The sequence below is a fragment of the Phoca vitulina genome, unplaced genomic scaffold, assembly GCF_004348235.1.
Source record: "Phoca vitulina isolate PV1807 unplaced genomic scaffold, GSC_HSeal_1.0 scaffold32, whole genome shotgun sequence".
Taxonomy (NCBI): domain Eukaryota; kingdom Metazoa; phylum Chordata; class Mammalia; order Carnivora; family Phocidae; genus Phoca; species Phoca vitulina.
Genome location: NW_022589735.1, coordinates 21,259,708 through 21,280,999, shown reverse-complemented (window position 1 = coordinate 21,280,999; position 21,292 = coordinate 21,259,708). Strand labels below are relative to the sequence as shown.

Sequence of the window (21,292 nt, the reverse complement as noted above, 5' to 3'; positions counted from 1 at the left end):
GGCTCCCCAGTGCTGAGAGCAAACAATGGACTCCATAGGACCCAGCACTGGTTGCTGGGCATATCCTAGCTCCTTTAGTGGGAGCTGCCTTTCATCCAAGTGGGCAGGGGCCACGCTAGAGAATGGGAAGGAGGAGGAGGTGTTACTACAAGTCCAGAGACATCCTGAGAGTAAGATGTCAGGGGGGAAAAACGCCCGGAGACTTTCAACCGAGGTGAAGACCGCAGTGTGATTTTCTCGGGCACTCAACATGCTTCAGCCAAGCCAATCATTCTGGGGGAGAGATAACTACAGAAATGACGAGTCAAATGTGTCCGGCCTCTTTCGCTGGCTTAGTGTAGTGGAGGTTATGTTTCAGAAAGATCTGGGTGGGCGATGGGTCTTCATTCGATCTTTATCTCTGGAAAGGTGTGGGGCCAAGGAGGCGTTAATGAGTGTGAGTGGGGGCTCTAGAGCTTGGGAGGGTCTCTGTTCTGTGTCCTAATCCATGTATGATTGGAGTCCATGGAAAGCAAATAGTGAAGAGCGGCATCCGTAAAATGTTCTCAACCACCTGTGATAAAACTACATCCCGCCTTAGAAAAAAATTTTTTTGTCAGTCTCTAGCTGGGTAACAGATTCTGTCAGTAATGAGCCAGGAGTTAAAAGTTTGCTCCCACCTTGCAAAAAGAGGGAAAAAGAGAGGAGAGTAATTCCTACTCAAAAAGTGCTCCAGGCTCTCAAAAGACAGTTGAACTGTTGAAATCAAAGACAGTAAATTATAGCCTGTGCATGTGGGAGCAAGTCCACCTGATTATGAATGGGGCATTGTCAAACCAGTCTGCCCCTGAAATCCTCCCTTTAAACTAATTTAGATTTTTCAAAACTCCATTTTAACCAAAATCTTTGGCCAAAATTACATTGCACTTATTATGATTACAATCACAGTTCTGAGATGAAGTACATTCTGTTTGAGGTTCACATGAAGGTAACATGTAATTATATTCTACGTAGAAAATTATTTCTATGTGTCCACGAATTACCGCATCAAAACCAAATTCGTGGAGAAAATTCTGCATTTTAAGACTTGCCTCGAAAGGAAAGGTGGGCGAAAGGCAAATTACCCCTGATTTGGCCACCTTCTCGAGAAGTTTCATTTGTTAAGCACGTACCTACGAGCATACACAGACACAAAACAAACGAGATATTCCTTTTGGAGGTTTTATGTCCAGGAGCCCGGGGAACCCGAAATCCCCGAGTGTGGAGAAAGCCGTTTCCCACCAAGCCTTCCCCCTAAGTGGGAGAGGCAGGCTTGGGTGTTGAGGTGATCATGTGCACATCCAGCCCACTCCTGCCTTATTTGTTCCGATCATTAGGAGGGTGCCAATTAGCGCCTATTTTGGTGAAGGTTTTGTGTTGGGAACATCTGTCCACTCGCATCTGGCCAGGGCCCAAGTCCATTTCACAAGAAACACGAAACAGCTGTTAGATAGTCCTGGGTTTGGATGGATACCAAATGAACACAATCCTCCTGGCCACCAGGGAGGCGGGGCCCCAGTTCCTATTCTCCATCTCTGGATGTACCCAGTCTCCAAGCTCTGACTTGTTAGCACATTCCCTAACTCCTGACCAGCAGCTTCCTGATTTTTGTGTATTAGGCTTTGCCTATTGCAGTAAATACTCTGGATGGATAAAGCCAGAATTAACTCCTGTTTACTTGAGAGCTAATGAGCAGTTTGGCCCTTGTTTTCCTTCTGTGATCACCCAGCTTCTTTTCTGCCTCTTTTCTTCTGTGATCACTGCAGGGAAGTAGGGGTGAAGGCTGGGTTGGACTAGGGATTTACTTTGCAGTCCACCCACTTTGCTGTTTTGTGGTTCAACTATTAGGTTTTCTGGAAAATAAGGGTTTAAAGCCAGTGAATCACTGTGATGTTTTCAGTTTATTGGTATAAGTGGCTAATGCCACTTAATCACTTAAAGTTGTATTGTAGAAAATAACGTTTTCCTATTTACACATTGGTTTTGAGTCAGATATTAAATTAACAGAGATCTTTGCGGCCTCTTTGTTAGTGAAGATTCCTGAATTTCTTGATTCTAAATACAACATTAACTACAATTGAAATATTGCTACAGAAAACTCACTGATAAAATCCGAGGTATTATTCCCTGGGAGTTTCTATGTCCTCTATTTCCAGAACACAAGAAAGTTGTAGATTGGGGCAATAGGCATAAGCCTGATAAACTCAGTCTCCTACCTGAGCACTAGGCCCCATAAAGGCAGAATAAAATGGAGCAAAACCTAGTCACCTAGCCTAACGCTTTATTTAATATTTTAGAAATATCCAATAGGATCCAATATGTAATACAGCTTGATGCACATAGTAGGTATGCTTAGAAATATTTCCTAAATAAAATGCTTAGAAATATTTCCTAAATAAAATAATGAGTGATGATTCAGTCAGTTATTTTGAATCATGCCCTGACATATAAAAGACCAGAGAGACAGAGACAGAAGCAGGCAGAAGGACCCTTCTGGATGCTATCATCTTGTCATCATCTTGTCTTTTCAGTTGTAATTTATATGCCAAGAACCATACCCTGCTGGTGACGTAAAACACTGAATTTAGTCAATTCTAGTAAGAGGACTTGTCAAATTATAATAGCTAATTTTTATTGAGCACTTATTATGTACCAGACATCATGCTGGTACCTATGGTCACATTTAGTCATGAGAATCGCTTTATAAGGTAGGTGCTGTTAGTATTCCCATTTTACAGATGAGGAAAACGAGGCAGAGAGCTTAAGTAACTTCCCCACCATCTCAGCCAGTAGAATAGGAAACTCCATAGCTCATTTTTTTTTTTAAGATTTTATTTATTTATTCATAAGAGACAGACAGAGAGGCGCAGAGGGAGAAGCAGGCTCCCCATGGAGCAGGGAGCCCAATGCGGGGCTCCATCCCGGGACCCTGGGGTCATGACCTGAGCCGAAGGCAGACTGAGCCACCCAGGCGCCCCCAGAGCTCATACTTTCGTGTCAGCCCTTTAGAAGAAAAGAAGTTGCCTCCCAAGTGGAATGTTGACCCTCAGCTTCACTCTCTGTGTGTCTAGCACTTCTGTGGTCTTGTTCTTCCTGATGGAAGTCTCAAAACCGTAGGGAGACCCTCGTGGTCATCAGTAACCATTTTTATTGAATTCCTGTCAGTCATTCCGCTGCTATGAGCTGGATGTATTTGGAACCTCGTCACGTTCCCTTCTGAGCCCGCTGAGAATGCCAACGTTGTATCTGCACACACACACACACACACACACACACACACACACACACACAGAACATATAAGTGAAATCGGTAACGTCCTAACACTTCTTGTGCAGTGTTTGACTTTGTATTCGGGAGTTCGACTTCAGGGCGCATGTCATCAGGGCGTGTATTTCTCCGGACACTAGAGTCCTGTGTGCCATCAAGAGCTTTGGTGATGGGCACCTTCAGATTTGTTCACGATGTTTCAAACCAGGCATCATAAGCCTCTTGATGCTGTATTTAGAGACGGTGTCTAGGGGGGTCGGGTTTATTGCTGACTAGCCGGTGGGATTCTGTGTATGTGTTTTCACCTTTCATGGGAGCTAAACAAAAGTGGTTGTGTTGAGATTAAGTAACACTAGAGGGCAGCCTACAAGTTGGAAACAAGTAATCGGATACCAAAACAATAATTGGGCAAATGCCAATAGGTAAATAATCTATGGTTCGGTCTCTCAGCATTCTGACACCAACTCATCTACGGGGTCCCCGCATAATGGAATGACTCCTTAATGTTTCATTTAAACTGGACTTTAAAAATAAGACCTGAAAGCAAATTTATGAAACTTGTCTCCTTTCTAGAAACTCACTTAGTTTGTTAGAGCTGCCTGATGAGACTCATCCTGTTTCGTTTCACTTCTGTTACTCAACCTCTTCTTAAAATATAGAAGAAAACTTTCCCATTACAAGTTGTATTTAGAAACCCCTGAAAGAAGAATGTGATGTGAAGGGTAAATATAGAATCTCCATTTTTTTAGGATTCTTTTTCATAGCGTTAGTATTAGTTATTTTCAACCCTTAAAGACATTGGGGGGTTCTGCTGGACAGCTATGCTATATTGACCCTTGTCTAAAGGTTGAAACCAAAACCCATGACACCTCAATCACTGATGTAATGAAGATTTATTTCTTCCTAAGTGAAATCTTATTAAACACATTTTTTTCTTCCACTACATAAGCAGTGTCCAATTTTAGCAGATAAGGCCTCGCTGTCTGCGAACACTGTGTTATTAAATAAACAACACAATTTAGGTGTTATTTGTGTTTTGTGAATTACATCATCTGTAACATTTCAGTTGCACCAGGCAAACACATATACCATATGCCCCGCACGGAGTGGGGTGGGGAGGAAGGGACCAGCCCATGTATGTCTAATTCCAGAGCTCAAACACTTGTATGAAGTAAAATTGTTCAGAATGAAAGGGACAGGGAGCGGATGGCTTGGTATCTGATCTCACATGCGCGCACCATCAGCACTCACCGCTCCTGCGCTTGTGTAACCCGTTTTTATAGATGCGCTGGATGGTGCTTCAGTTTTCCTCAGATTATCCACCTCCTATTATGGTATTAACCTTCCTAACGTGGGAGAAAGTGGCCCCAGCTGCCGAGACCAAATGTGACAGTTGAAACGCTCTGAATTTCAACATCTTTAGCACTCCCTTTACAGAGCTGGGTGTGAGCACAGTAGGGCTAGGCTTTGGTGTCTGGCCTATTATGTGTCATTTAAATACAGGGTATGTGAAATGTGAACTCTTGTCTATAAACCTGAGTTCCACTGGCCCCCACTGTCCTCTCGGTCCCCCCGATAGGACAGCGTGGAGCCATTTTTCCTCCTTCTCCTTCCTTACCCCCCACGGCCAACTGGTCCTTACGTCCTGGAGGCTGTATCTTGCCAACACACTCCGAATCTGGTTCCTTTTTTCTACTCCCAGTGCTAGCAGATTTATATTTCTAAAACACACATCTGATGATGTCATCTTCTTGCTGAAAAGCTTCAACCACCTGCAGCTCGGGGTCCCCCTCTTGAGCCGGGGAGAGCCCTCCGCAGGGAGCTCTCAATCTCCCCCGTCCTCAGGCTTCCATGCCACATCCCCAGTGGCCAGGAGGACCCCCCTGCTGCTCGGGCACCAACTTCTCCATTTCCCTGCCTTGGGCCTTCGCTCCTGCTCTTCCCTTAGACCCATGGCTCTTCCTCCCCTCCACTCCCACCTCCTCAAGTCTCCTTTACACAACTCAGATGCCTCCTCCTTCGCAAAGTCCCACCTCACCTCTCGGCTGCGTGGAGCTCTCCTGCCTGTCCTTCTTAGCATCCTTAGCTAAGGACCTCAGCTTAGCAAACACACTCTGCTTTAGGGATGGAGAACCGTCAGACCTTACACCAAAGTGATTTTCCACATATCTACCTTTCTTGCTAGAATGTGGGCCCAGGATCTGGCCTGTATCATCAGTGCATTCTGAACTAGGTCACCACGGGGTCTCTGCAGATCCGGAACTTGCCGGACTAAGCGCTACCTGTACTCCTGCTGCTTCCACTGGACTTGGTAGCAGGGACCAGAGAATAAAATGACCTTTGTCGGAGGGAAGATCCACCCTCGTTGACCACGACGGTCTATTTACTCCTTGCTAGGAATGTGTGCCTGCTTTATTAGGTACAAGTTACGAGCCCCAGGAGGATATTCCCGCCAGAATACCCGGTTCAACCTTCTGCCCCCCCGGATCTGCTCTGCTCCAGGGTCAGAGTTTGCACCTTGATGTCGCTGTTTATTTGTGTCCCTTCTATAAAATAGGACCAGAATCCCCATCAAAAACATCCTCAAAGATCCTGCATTTTTCAGTTGATCTTTTACAGGACCCTCCAGCCCCTAAGACAGTGACAAAGCTACTTCTTTTTTTTTTAAATTATTATTATTTTTTATTTGAGAGAGAGAACAAGCAGGGGGAGCGGCAAGCAGAGGGCAAGGGAGAAGCAGGCTTCCCGTGGAGCAGGGAGCCCGATGCGGGGCTCGATCCCAGGACCCTGGGATCATGACCTAAGCCGAAGGCAGATGCTTAACCGACTGAGTCACCCAGGCGCCCCTCGGAAAACCACTTCTGAACTTGTTGTCTGTCACTGTTCAACCTGTGTAATAGGCAGAATGTGACAGCGTGCGTGCTTGGGAGGCTGTAATCGTTTTTCAGAATTGTTTAAGTACTGAGGAAACAGTACAGTGACATGCAGGAGCACAGAACTCGGGTTCAGAAGGTTGGCAACCCTGTCCCAAGCCCTTCCCTCACTGGAGGCATACCCAGGCAAATTATTTGATTCTTTGAACCTCGGCTATCTCATCTTTCAATTGGGCATCACAATCCCTGCCCTGCCTAACCCCAGTTGTAATGATACCCAGTGAGGCAATGTTTATAAAAGCACCTTGAAAAATATCCTTATAAATAAGGTCTTTATTACTCATAATAACACTGTTATTTACTGTGGATGTTGATGGTTATCAGCTAGCCTGATTTCGGAATGCCATAGCCTTCCTAGGCAGAACAGTCCTGTGTTTGCACCTCCTTGCGGGAAGCCAGCCCCTCCTCTCCCCCAAAAGATGCCATCGGGGAGGGTGTGTCTTCACTTGAAACACAGGCAGTGAGAAACAACGAAATATGCAAATGAGTTACGATTCCTTTTAATAGAAGAAGCACTCTGAGTTACCGCTAGGTATGGTCGACAGCAAGCAAGAACCCATATTGTCCTAGTCCTACATTTAAAACCTTTTCAAGTTCCGCTCAGAAGAATTTGCATTTCAATGACACTGTGATAATGTCAAGCTATTCACAACATTTCAAAGCCTTCTCTTGCACACCTGGCAGTTGTAGGAGCTGCTGGGGAGCTGGCTATGGCTGTTTTCTAACAGCAAAGGCAATTATGTTGTCCTTTTCATTCTCAGGAGCGGATGTGTTTGGGCAATATTAACAGGTCTTATGTTGTGGACATGACAAAATATGGGAACAAAAGCTCCACCCTCCAAGATATCCCACGAGAATTAATTAATCAGCATATTCAACATGGTGAACTTCCCTTTGCCACAAATGAGAGGAAACACCTTGTAGATAAAAGTTGACTTTTGAATAGAAAACCTTTCCCTGTACTCTGTACATCCCTTTAAAGAGAAAAGTCTCCAATGGATGTTTGTTACCTTTTTTTCTTGGCTACACAGGAAACTACTCTGTTCTTTCTACTTTTGATACCATCAGCATCCCCCTTGGCTGGGCAAGCATGGGATCTTGGGTTGATTTTATTTCCACTAAAAGTAAACCACGTTGCATACAACATGGTTGCATGTAACAGGACAGCCATCTTGAAAATTATCTTAGATAATCACTACCCTAGAACACAGTACAGCAAATATGACAGATCAATTTAACTTAGGTAATATCTCATTATGATGCTTATAGATTGGTAAGCTTAGCTGAAAAATTAAGCATTTATAATTCATAAGCACAAATTATGGTAAAGTAGATGGGCTATATGCTATTAGAATTTCATATAAGCTACAGAATGATTTTTCACACAGAAATTTAATTAATAAGAAGTTTACAATATATCTAATTAATATATGGTATCTAACTTTTATTAGACCCTCTCGTTAAAAGTTGAACATAAGTAGCACATTAACACGGTAATTCAGCTTCTTGATATCTGTTGTAGAACTCATTACACAGGAAAAAGTACTTTTAACCAAAAGTAAGACCTGTTTCTCTCCCGTGCTTACAGTATTCCCTGGTCATTATGTTCAGCACGTGGTAACAGGTACTTTGGGGCGAAGGAAATCCCACTTGGCCCACGGCCCCCAGTTCTTTCATTTGAAAGAACTCAAAGTCCCATTCAATCTTGGGGAGAAAGGGCCCCGGGTCCCCCTAGGAGCCAGTAACTATCAGTTTTGATAAGGAAATTCCTTTAAAATGAAAAGTGGTTCCCCCAAAGATTAGAAGTGCTCTGTCTCACTTATAAATTTCAGTTGTCCCTCAAGTGATACTTCTTCCTTTGCATGACCATTTTGCATATGATACAGAATCACATTTTTCACAGAAGAACCTAGTATGGTTTGCACGGCAAAGATAACGGAAGCATGTTCAAGTCACTGCTGTCTGGAAATGTTCCACCAAAATACAGCCTCCAAGGCATTGGCGTCCTGGAGGCACTAAAGAAAAATCTGTAATCAGAAATCATTAATTAAGGTTAATTAAAGTCCACATTGTATCTGACTGACATTCATACAAAAGCACTGCTTACTTTTCTATAGGCTACGTGTACAGTACTGTGTCTGCCTGGACACCAAAGAGTAATCACAAGCTTGTTATTGCCAAGAGGACAGCCGATTGGATTCACCCAAACTCTTCTTCCAATTCGGTTTCTATTTATCGCTCGCCAATGAAAAAAAAGCTTCTGATCTGAAATATGTCCTCCCCATCACTAGGCCTTTTAGAAAAACCCCCAAAACCAAAAACAACTCATGTAGGAGGATACTGTAAAAGGAGCAAGACCTATTTCTTACCCTGCCGAATAATCAGAGGTCCATCATATTGAATTTACAAATGCATGTTTTCTTTGCTTCCCAGAGATATGGGAAGGGGGAGGGGGAGAAAGGCTTGGGGGGGGGGGGCACGGGTAATTGCAGCCTATGGCTAAACCAGACCACATGATCAGAAACTGCTGTGACACTTAAAAGTGTTTCTCCTCAAGGAATTCCGGTGCCCAGAAGCCTGGTGAAGCCAGGAGCAATTAAGGCCATGTTATCCTTTTAATTTACTTGAAATTATTGGCCTCTAAAATCAATCATTCAGTGCGGTTGCGCAGGGGAGGGGTCAATATAATAGGCACGTGCATTAAAAATGCTTGTTGATCTTATGCAAAAAATTTTGGCAGGCTGGATCTGGGGAAATTTAAAACGGCTGCTTTGAAGCTCACCCTGCAATAAAAACCAGTCATTTTCTAGTAAAGAAAAAAAAGTGACTAATTTTCTAGATGAGACCCATTTATAATGAATTCAAGGTTTTCTTCCTGTGAATCTGCCCGGGGTTTGTATCTGATGCCTCGCATGTCCTGAATTCAGAATTCAGTGCTGTTTGCTTCAAGTGTGAGGTGGTTTTATTTTATGTTTTAATCTACAAAGGAATGAAATGGCTTGGCTTAGGCTGGTAGGAGTCCTTGAAAGTCCACTCGAGAAATGGGAACTAAAGCATTAAGAAGGGCACCAGTATCTGTTACACAAGGCCAAATGTCCCTAACAAAGGAAAGCTGTGTTCTACATCCCCCACGAAGCACATAAGTCACTGAGTGTGTCTATCTCCTTCTTGCAGCAACTTACGCCCCCCCCCGCTCCGTCTTTCCTTGACTCGGTCGCCCAACATATACACAACTGGACAGCTCTTCCTGATCATCCCCGAAGTCGCAGACCTAACTCAAAACAGCCAAGGATGAGGATTACAGAAAGGAAAGAAACGCTCACGTACCCAAGAGCTAACAAAGCAGTAGCCCTCTGGGCCGCTGTCGCCAAATGTGGTGAAATAGTCTAGCTCCTTAGCAATGTGTGCCAACCTTAAAAAATAACAGGGGTTAAACCTGGGGTAAAGCACAGAATGTTTCCATGGCCATACCAGAGCACAACGTACAGCCCTCCTGAGGTCATCCTATTTATTTAGCCATCTGCAGAGCCGAAGCCGAATTATGAACCTGAAATTTTGAGCCAAGCCGTGAATGCCCTCATTTACCTCCACGCTGGTGAAGAGCCGTAATGAAGAACTTGCACCCTTTGGCTTTCTTGTTGAAAGATGAAAGTGACATCAGTCCCTGGACGGTAATTTTTTTTTTTTTTTTTACCAGCAGGACTGAGCAAGAGGCAAATCCTAGAGTAAATACCAGCTGGATGTGCACATAACAAGGTCCAGAGAGACACTCAGAAGTTGCCTCTTTTAATACAACCCTGAATTACACGAGAGGTGGTTTTTCGGTTCTTTCAGAGCACCACCACCACCAAAATAACTGCAAGGCTTGCAAGCCCCAGTCTATCTCAAACCTTTCCCAAGACACCCCAACACTGTCTGAGGCACTGAAACTATGGCAACCGAATAAGAAAGCAGCCTCCATGATTAATAGATGAAGATCCCAGCGACAGTGTCTAGCTAGGGCCATCATTCATGATGCGAGAAGAATTAGCACGGAATCCATCTTGCAAACCACTTACAAGTATTCTCCTTGTAAAAATCCACCCAACTGCCATTCTGCTGCATGGACTCCAGTTTAGAGAGCTATAAACAATTCGGTTTCTATTTATCGCTCGCCATGCAGAGATGAGAATGTTCTTAGTAACTCGGATGCTCACGTTTTTGGAATAATGAAAGGCTTACTAGACTGGTTTTCCACCTGGGTATTTGAGGCTTAAGAACAAATGCATTCAAACACCAAAATATGTGAATGGAGTCCTGTGGTTCTCCGGGGTAAAAAGGAGGAGAGACAGTTGTTGGATTGTTTGAGTGGGGTTTTGTGTGTGTGTGTGTGTGTGTATGTGTGTGGAATGCAGTTTTTCATAAAGCATTCCATTTTCAGGAAAGGAACGTTTCCATTCACCAGCTCAATCAGTATTCTCTCAGTTTCCTCGCTCAAGGACAGTAGGAGTCTGGGGGGTGGGGTGGGGAAGCACTGGAGTCGCTGCAATATTAATGAAAAGATTGAATACTCTTCTTAAAGAAAGCTTCAGGAATAGGAAAAAGGAAAGAAGAATGGGCCCATCACAGAAAGCTTGTCTATAAAACTCTTATCTAACATCCATCCGTAATTAATATATTCTTCATTTCTTCCCAGTTCCTAAAATGTTGGTTTTCCGGCGGCATGTTTTCACTGTGTTCAGTGACAGATCCTGTTGTGTTCTAGAAACGCTTCCAATCAAATCATGGCAAAGGCTTGGTTTTAAACACGTAGGAAGGCCGAAGGGACGAGATAGGGGTGAAAGAGCATCTGCTTTAGAGATCTTCTCAATTTTTTTAATTGGCATGGATTCTTTGAATTAAATTTTCCACAGATGGCAGTTATAGGTTAGTTGGAAACCACTAGAAAGTGCCGAGTCGTGTTCAGTGAAAGCCTCAGGTCCACGGGCCGTCCGTGCAAATACCCGTCTAACAATATTTTCAGAGCCTTAGTCAGCACACTTGCTGCTAGGAAGACCTGGCCCTTCAGCCTTTGGGGCATGTTAATTGCTGATTTATTTCACTCTCTTGACATCCTTTTTCCACTTACAAAGTTTAAGAGGCAATTTTTTTTTTTTCCTCCCGGTTGAAAATAGCTGTAATTCTAGGCCAGGGAGGGAGTCTTGTTCCCCCTGGGTGCAAGGAGGAGTCCATCAGGGCAATGTGGTGATCATACCAATTTATTGCCCCTTCTGCTGTGCCTTTTAGGAGTGAGATTCTTCTCACTGATAAGAACTTGTATGACTATCATTTGAGTCCGATGTCAGGTAATAGGGCAGTGTACCAGTCAGTAAATACTAGCTCTCTTCGGGTCAGCCAACTAACTACTTGCTACATTTGGTGCGGAAGGTAGTGTTTTGCTTCTGCGGGGAGACTCACTGCTCTCGCAAACTGATTTCAGGCTTGGCCAGGGAAGAGTGACCCAGCAAGTGTATGGATGGCCACTACGAAAGCCCTCTGGCAGAAGTCCCAGCCATAGCCTCCTGAAGCCATCAGCCGACAAGCTTCTCTCCTATGACAGGTAGGGTCCTTGGGATCAGTTCCACTCGTCGCTGAACCAACATGACGGGCTGCTCTCAGATTCTCAAGTGCGTGCAGACTGTGTATTTTATTTTTAGATGTTAGTAAGTGAAGGCCATCTTTTTTTTTTTTTTTAAGCCGTCATCTTTAGGCTCTCATCTAATGTAAAGTCTTATACTGTGGGCAGTGGTTTTATTGGTATAATGTTTTTTCTTCCATATTCTGGGTGTGAGATTTCAACATCCAAAGTCAGGAAAAGGATCACGTCTCCTCTTCCCACGCCAGTGACTTGTTCACACGCTTCCCAGCCGAAAACCCCCGTCACCAGGGCCAGCCCGCATGGGAATGTTCATTTCTGGTCCAGAGGTGGCTTCCTTTGTACCCTCTCTGTCTGTTACCCTTTTTACTCTCCCCACCAGGGCACCCTCCCTGACTTCTGTCACCCAAATAAAAATAACACCTAATATTTAATGAGCGAGTATCGTGTGCCACGCATTGGGCTGTGAATTTTACAGATGTTATCGTATTTACTCTTCTCAACAACCACAACATTAGCATCCTACTAGCATCTTACGGATAGATGGAAACCGAGGCAGAGAAGTAACTGGCTCAAAGTCACGCTTTTTGTAATTGGCAAAAAAAAAAAAAAAAAAAAAATTGGGATGTAAATCCCAGTGTGTTGTGTCTGCCTAAGAAGTGTGGTCTCTGCATTGTCCCTTCCGCTGCCCACTGCCTTCCCCAGACCGTCCCTCCACATTTATAAACCTGCTGTCTCAAAATCTTGGTGAATTTGCCCTTGTTATGGCAAGGATCCAAACTCCTTTCCTCCTACCCCTGCTTCACCCTGACACGTCTGTCCTACATTACTGCTTACACTGACATGAACTGTTTTAGGACCTACCTCAGCAAAAGCAATGCCCTTACTTTTTCTAATGCCTGGCAGAATGCCACGCCCGTGACCTTGCCCGCTTTAATGGTCACACTGAAAGCTATTGTCACTTTAGGCGGTTGGCCTTCTGATGGATAGAGTTGCTGCTCTGTGAAGACTGTGAATTTCCAATGAATTTGAGGATCTTACTTAATTTCATAATGTGGTTTATATGAAAATGTGACATCCACAGAACATAATTTCTCTTTTATGATTTAGAAGACGATGAAGCAAGATCTCTGCTCGGCCCAGGGTCTGGGGTGGGGAGAAAGGAATTAGCATCAGATTCTCCAAGTTTTCAGAGTGCATTTCATCTCTTACCGAATACATTCACATTTGTGATTTCATATTATTCTCCCAGCGGTCCTACAAGGTGGGAAGCATAGGTTTACTATTCACAAATTTTGTTGAAAATAATGCAGCTTCAGAGAGGTTAGGTGGTTCATCTGAGGTAGTGAGAGTCTGGAACTCAGGACATCCAAGTACAGGATCTTCAACTGTAGTTACCACAGTACAAGGCAGAAATGTGGGTTCATAAGCGTACTATCTTCTCCTGCCAGAAAGGTGAATTTTAAAAAGGACCATCAGCAAACTCCAAAAAAGCACAACAGTTCTGTGGCCAGTGGTTAGGATGCAGAACAAATGAGGCCAAGGTCAAAAGCTCAATCCCCATAAGTGCTGGATGTCTTCCTAGCTCTGTTTCTTGGCAAGTTGCTTTTTACCTAACTGGCATTCCCTCCATCTCCAGCCAGGTGTCCCACAGATGTGTGCTTTTGGCCACAGGAGGGGACTGGGTGAGAGTGTGGGAATGAACAGGCTCCAATCCATCACCAAGACTGGGAAAACAACCCTCAGTGAATGTTCTGCTAATGGTGCATGAGACAAATCACCTGTGCACAGGGAAGACGGTGTCTCTCACACACGCGCGTGCACACACGCACACACACGAAGTATTTATAAGAGCAGATAAAAGAGAAAGATTAGATGCTTGCAAAAAGAGTCACTCTTTTTTGATTGATTAATCAATTAATTGATTGAACAAATACTTGTTATGAAGGGCCTCTGGTGTGCCAGGCACATGTTTAGGTGAGATGAAGCAATAACACATGAAAAAGTTTTTCCTTGTGGCATTATGTTGTAGTGGAAGACAGAAGATAAACGAGAACAACCTATAGTCTGTCAGGCTGTAAAAAATGAGAAGGGAAAAAAATGAGGCAGGCCCGCGGGGTAGGAAGCCTTGGGGAAAAGGGTGGAGTAAATAAGATAATCAGACAAGGCTTCAGGGTGAGAGTGACATTTGCACAGAGACCTCAAGTGTGTGAGGAGCAAGATACACAGCTATCTGGGGAAGGAGTCATCCCAGGCCATGGAAGGGCAAGGGTAAAGAGCACACGCCAGGCATATTCATGTAACCCCGAAGGGGGGTGGAGATCCGAGAGGTGGGGACAGGAGCGCAGATCGTGTAGGGCCACAAAGGATGTAGGTCGGACTTTGGCTTCTCTATTGGAAGAAGATGGGAAAGCATCTGAGTGGGAGTGATCTGATCTGGCTTCGATTAAAAAAAAAAAAATCACTTTGGCTGCTGTGTTGAGCATGGTCTGTAGGGGGCCAAGAGCAAAAGCAGGGGGACTAGTTGGGAGGCCGGCACAGTAACCCTGTGGCTTGGCCAGGTGAGGGCCCCAGAGATGGAAGAGTTGGAGGAGGCCTGTGTGCTTTCGGAAGGAGGGGCCAGCAGCATGGCCGCTGGGGTGGATGGGGGCCTGCAATAAGAGTCAAGGGTAACTCCTTAAGTTTTCACATGTGAGCGACTCCAAGGATGGCACTGCCATTTACCTAGATGGAGAAGATGATAAGAAAAGCATACCTGGGGGAAAGAGATCCAGAACGGGGTGCTCTGAACGTGTTAAGTTTGAGACGCCTTTTAGAGCCAAGAAGAGCTACTACCCTGTAGGATTTACTATTTGAGAGACCCAGGAGAGAGAGGTCTGGGCTCAAGAGGTTACTTGGGAAACACTGTGGTGAGTCCTGACACTTGTATAGGACACTTTCCATTAGTGTAATTAGAATTACTCTAATCAAGAAGTTTTGCAAGAACTCACCTGCTTCGCAAAGCAGGATACACTTGTGTATATGCTCTACTGTAATAGTCCCGTGCTGAGAAGTATCCTGTACGCCCTTCTCCCCTTGAGGTTTGTGGGGTATGACATCTTACTTGCCCATTTCAGAGGGATTAAAAGCCTCCCTCCCTCCCCTACCTTACCATATCCCCAGGAGGCCACCAGTGTGGTTGCCAGCAGAGAATAGCTCAGTTGATGAGAAAAGCCTTCACTCTGGAATGGAAATGTCTCCGAGACAACTTGGCTCCAGGGTCCCTCAAAAGAGTGGGGGACACTGATCCGGGAGGGTGTTCCCGGGCTCCACCTTCCTCTGGAAGTGGGAACACCCAGGGAACACCCTCTCTGAGAGGAGGATAATAAATTTTCTCAACCTGGGGCAGGGGAGGCAGAGAGAAGCGAAGCTTGAGTCTGGCGCCTTAGACCACTGGGCCAGAGATACAGGAAGCCTCTCTCAGGCTTTATGCTGTTGCAAACGGCAGATGCTTAATTAAAGCATTTGCAATTAGTTTGGCTTGTTCTGTGATTCCTTTCTGCAAACAAATAAGATGGGAGAATATATTCGCTTTTGGCAATCTAGTTCTAAAAAACTTCTTCTCCCGTGATCACTCTTTTGTCCTGCTCAGAAAAGAGCTGAACCACTATGTACACATAGTAAAGTATCTGCCTTACTTCCTTGTTCAAAACAGTATTTTTCCTTCTATTTCATATGGGAGTGCAATTACCCATTTGCTTTTAAGGCATGAGTATTTATTTTGAATTTAATACAAGTTCTTAATTTGGGTGGCTTATTTTTATTCAATGAAGATAACAGTCTTCTAATTCTTGCTATCCTTCTGGTTCAACATACTAAGCAATGTTATCCGCCTACTCAAAATGCAAATTCTATATTTTTTTAATGATGGTAAAAGCATTCACTAGACTTGGAAAGAACTTGAGGGCTGTGTGTTTGTGTATGTGTGTCACTGTGTGTGTAAATAAAGAGTTGCACTTATTGCCACTTCATAAGAACCACTCACTTGAAGCCACTGTAGGGGGGAAAACGACAGGTCCACTCTAAGTGGAGAAATGTGAATTATGTGTGACCCTTTCTTTCATTCATTTATTCAACATTTACTTGGTTTCTACTCCAGTTCTTAGGAATTTTTAACCTATTGAAATGTAGATGTTTTATCCAATAAGTGTATAGGGCAGATGGCTCCTGAGATAATGATTTTTGGGTGGCTGCTTAAAATTTAAATATGGCATTATATGCATTATTGAAGAGTATGGCCCATCTCTACAGAGTGATAGTTGCAACACACAACACTTTGGGAAGACTGTCACCACACAAACACTGTAAATAAACAGGAACTAGAGTGCTCCCTTTCTATCCATTTGAAAAAAGACATAACACAGAAATGAGGTTTTAAACCTGATACTCCATTCTTTTCTGCTTTCGGATTGGTTTGCAAAGTGCCTCATTCAAGAATATCCTAAAACCAAAATCATAATACAGAGTGGGGGTTACTCAAGAGTCAAATAAAAGTCACCATATCAACAAGCATGGGTAAACCAGATTCAAATAGTGCAATTATTTTTTAACAGATAGTTTAGGTTAATAGGTGGAGACTTGGTTCTGCCACAGTATTTAAGGTTAGGTTAATAATTAACTTTGGTGCCTGGAGTAGTTTAATCAAAGCTTACTGTAAATCATAAAACTGCTCCATGCAGACTAAACAGGGTATTAAAAAAATATACAAAATGCTTGCAATCTTGACCTCTCATAGCCATTTGGATAAGGTGTAAAAATACAGTATTTTCATTCAGAATTGAGCCCAGGCATCTTTACACTGGGGGAAAAAGCCTAAATAAAGGATGCATGTGTCTGGAACCAGCAGTCTTTCCCCTGCCATCAGAGTGGACTCGATACCCAAGATGTATGTCTGAAGGAAGCCCGACAATTACCAGGATTAGAGAAAGACAAGGCAAAGACACTCAACCTTCCTACCCGGGAAAGACTTAAAAACCAGCGCTGGGGGGCATTACATAGCTTTCTTGAGACCTGCTGGCAGAATACTGCACCTGGGTTAAACATCTTTTCAGATTTGAGGCAAAGAAAGTTGTGCGTACAAGTGTACCCATCTGCCTGCCTGTGTGTGTGTGTGTGTGTGTGTGTGTGTGTCTGCCTTCGCCTGTGTTTTAAACCTTTTCATGGATCACAGTCAGTAAGTAGCAACGTGATTTCCATCCAGCATAAGCAGAGAGCGATCCCATAAGCAGAGAGCGATCCCACCGCGGCCATGAGTGGCCACGCATTTTCAAAGCATCCACCTTGCTCCCAAGGACCGACTGGAATGGCCGTTGGGGCTGCGCAGTGCGATACAGGCCGGCGGCCGCTGCTGTTAAGTGCTCTCCTTGGCTGTGAAGACAGCAGGTCCTCCCCTGCTCCAGCAACACCTGGCTCCCTATTCCGTTCCTCCCTGAAAATCCGCCGGCTGGAAGAATGCGCAGGGCACCGGGGTGGGGGGGGGGGGGGGGGAGGCTGGGGATGTTGCACTTGGAACTGGGGCTTACAAGCCAGCGAGTCCCGGCCCCGTGTCCACACGCACCCGCGCGCCAGCCGCTGTCCAGTGGCCGCACCAGCATCCTGAATCCTGCCCCTGAACTTCCCTTCCCTCCGCCTCGCCACCGCTTTCTCGGCTGGACCAGCAAGTGCACTGCTGAGACCCCAGCCCAACTGACTGCTGGACTGGGGAGCCACTGTCTGTGGACCAGCATCTAACTCCCCGCGTCCTGGGCGGTCCACCCGCTTCCCTCCGGATTCGGTTTCCCGCGGGCTGCACACGCTGAGCCCCAGCCCGTCGTGCCCGCCGCCCCTAGCTTTCAGAGAAACTTTCCAGAAGACACGGGTCGAGTGACCCGGTGCTGGAAAAGGAGGAGGCGCTGGGCGGAGGGGTGGCGAGGCGGCGAAGGAACGGGAAAGACAGCGGAATCCTGTTTCCTTTCCCGAAACGCACAAGTTCGGGACTGCTCCCTGGCTCCCCCCGTACCGCTCGGGTCGTGGGAGGAGAGAGCGGACCTCAGGAGTCTGCTTTGCAGCGTACACCACAGCGGGGAGCTGAGAAAAAAGCAGAGAATCTGGAGCAGAGACACTTGCCACCCAGCGGAGTCATACAGGGAGGGTGGGCACTGTCGAGTTAGCTCCCCAGCGCCCCACTGCCCGCGAGGCAGCTCTCTAGGACGCGGCGAGTAGTTCGGACATCCAGAATCTGGGGCCCGGGCAGAGCCCTTGTCTGGGTAGCCAGCACTGGGTCATCTTTGCAAGGCTTTCCACCCTTCCCCCTCCAGAGACAACTCCTTTCCGTAGAGGGACCCCGTAGATTTGGGGGGAGAGCGCAGCGGGCGCCAGCCTCGGCGTGGCGGGCTCTGTACTAGAGGGGGACGGAGCCGCGACAGATGCTGTCCTCGCCGGCCAGAAGGGAGCTGCAGCGGGGGGATAGAGGACCCAGGGCGGGGGGCGCCGCGCCACCCCGGGGGGAGACCATTCCTGGGCACTCATTCGAGCAAACAAAGCCCGGAACCTCTGGTGCCAGCGGCCGCGAAAGCCGGGATGTCACCAAGTGGCAGGGCGCACGGGTACCAGGGCCATTACAAGTTTCCCGCACTCCACAGAGCCCAGCCCGGACCCCGAGCGGACAACAAAAGATTCTCTTCGCTTTCTCTGCGGAACCCCTTCTCCCACCACAGAACCCAAACCTGGAGCTGGGCGAAAACAGCGCTCTTCTACCCAACGTCCTCCAGCCCTCGAGGGCAGAACCCTTTCCCCAGCCTTTGCATTAGGACCGGGCGCTGCTGAGAATCCCACCCTCTCGGGGCCTCTCTGCTCCCTGCCGGCCCGAAAGTGAGGACGAGCCCCGGGTCCTGCACACACATTCCCCAGCCACGCAGCACCGCGCGGTCGCGGTCCCGGGCGGCGCCCGGGCGTGTGCGCGGCGCGGGTGGGGAAGCTCGCGACGCGGAGCCCGGCGGTCTCCCGGGCACAGGGCGGAGAGGAGCGGCGGGCTGGGCTCACGACTGCTCCCAAGGGCCGGGCAACGCTCGGGAGACAGACACCAGACAAAATAAAACGCAGCTACCACAAAGCCGACAGCGCATGCCGGCCGCGGCCCCGGGACCCTCTGGCTGCAGCCGACCCGCCAGGGAGGTGGGGCGCGCTGGGGCGCCCGTGCCGTACCTTTTCGGTGCATCGACGGGCAGGCGGCCGGGGCTCGGAGCGGGCTGGTACAGCGTGTATCCCATTTAGTAATCCATTATCGAGGAGATCTCTCCGGGCCGCAAGCTGCGCTCTCTCCTTTGCAAGCCTTTGTCATTCCTACATGTGTGCTCCTCTCTTTGGGGGTAACAGTCGCGGCGACTACTTTCTGGGAAGCAAACGCTCTGTGTTCATCTCCAATGACAGGCGCAGAAGGGGAGAGGGAAAAAAAGAAAGAAAAGAAAAGAAAAAAAAAAAAACCAACAAGGAAGGAGTAAATGTTCAAGAAACTCTTCTCCAAATCCAAATTCCACTTGGATTCCACTCCGGTGAGTCCCTTCGGTGGTGTCCGCGCGGATTAACAAGTCATTTCAGGGTGGGGGGCGGGGTGGGGGCTGGGGCAGGGGGCACGCTGTAGTCCCTGCTCTGCGACCGCGAGCGCTGCTGCCCGGGTGTGGCGATGCTGGCCGCTGCCGCCGCTCCTAAGCGGGCATCGCGGGCGGTCGGCCCCGCGGAGAAGCGCCGCTACTGCGTCCCGAGCGCCTGGGCGGCCGAGTGCGCGGGGAGCGGAGTTGGCTGCAGCCTCACCCGGTGCCGCTCACTACTCCTCTGTCACTGGAGAGGCCGCGGCTCCCGGGCGGAGCCAAGTCCCGGACTGGATTGCGCAGAGCGGACTCTCCTCCTGCAGCCCCGCCTCCTTTGGCTGGCGTCTCCTCCGACCCAGAGGAGGGCTGTGGTGTTTGTGTGTGAACGTGAGGGAGCGTGGCGGAGAGAGGGAGAACCTACGCGGTGTGGCTGCCGGTAGAGCCTCGCACCGACTGGCCAGCGAGGCTCCTTCCACCACGACTCCCGGCCCCCGCCGCGCTCCGCGTGGAGGTCCCGGTGGGGTAGACTCCGGCTAGAGCCCAGCCCCAGCTTCCCCCACCCCCGCATCTGCTCTAGCAAGGGGAAAAAAAAAAAAAAAAAAAAAAAATCCCGGACAGCATTGCTGAGCCCTGCCAAATCAGAAAAATAAATAAAAATAGACGTAGTGCAGGAGCGAGTTACAAGAAAGGATCTGGTCATCGATTTTCTTAAATGGAAAAGTTTTAAAGGATGAGGGTAAGTGAACGATGAGCCTTTCTAATTCTGATTACTGTGTCAAGAGGTAGATTCCAGAAGTGATGGACGCTCTGTGCACCCAGATGCATTGGATAAAAGCCGGTGCGGTTAAAAAAACACACCTCGAAGAAATGAACACAGTTACTAGCGCAATACAACATGTTAATAAAGCGTGTTAAGTAAGCACGTAGATTGTGGTACAAAGAATGGTGTTATCACCAACAGCCATAATCTGTTTTAAAACTTAGAAAGTGTGTGGACTGTCCTCAGAAATAAGTAAACTTCAGAAATAAGACGCAGACAATTGCAATGAGGATCCAGCAGCTTCGTGGAAGAAGTACATCGCAACTTCTTACACGGCGCTATTGTTAGGATCACACGGAGAATGGCAGCCACAGCCTTCCTCCGCCGCGTGAACTTGCAGTCGCCAGAAAGCCTTGCAGTTACAGGCTTGTGCCGACTGGTCCGGTGTCCCCCTCCCGCGTGCCGCTGCTCGCTCCCCGCCGCGCCCGCACGCCCCGCTCCCCAGTGGGCTTCGCAGATGGTGCGGGCCCGGAGCCACGGCCTTTGCAGAGAGGAACACTGGGCGGCCAAGCAGTTCTCCAAGCGGTATTTACCAGTCATGGGGTCGGCCGGCCGAGAAAATCATTGGGACGAGGGTCGGGGTCTCACTTGCCCTTAGGCCGAGTGCCCTCAGAAGTAGATGCATCAGAAACTACCTGTTCCCTAATTGGGGCCAGGACCCACGTTCTCTTTTCTGCTGTTCCTGCGGGGAACCCAAGTTACGTACAGACAGCTGCTCGTGAGGACTCACGAAGACTAAATGCACATGCGACAACACCCTGTATCTACCATATACATTTTTTTTCCACAAACCACCTGGAAAAGGTGGCGAGAACGGTGAGGGAAGTCAGGCTCTCTGCTGTTCGCCAGAGCTGCCAGCAGGGGCCGCTATCCCCACCTTTCCCAAGCAAAAGCCACAGATCCTGGGTGGCGGGGGGGTGGGGGGGGCGCGGCCCTGGGTGCGCGCGCAGCCCCCGCAGCACGCGAGCGGGCTCCGGGAGCGTGCACAGGGGCGTGGGGGGCGGCGGGCTCGGTTGCGCATTCCGGCGGCAGGGG

At 47.5% G+C, this 21,292-nt stretch overlaps 1 protein-coding gene across 3 annotated transcripts in view; it reads right to left on the bottom strand.

Moving 5' to 3' along the window:
* Positions 1–19,453, bottom strand: part of SEMA6A (semaphorin 6A) — a 125,263-nt gene extending 105,810 nt beyond the window's left edge. For all 3 annotated transcript variants that reach the window (XM_032425445.1, XM_032425446.1, XM_032425447.1), the window contains exon 1: positions 19,055–19,453. The gene's annotated coding sequence lies outside the window, so the exon portion shown is untranslated. The remainder of the gene's footprint in view (positions 1–19,054) is intronic.
* Between the last annotated feature and the right edge of the window lie 1,839 nt (positions 19,454–21,292).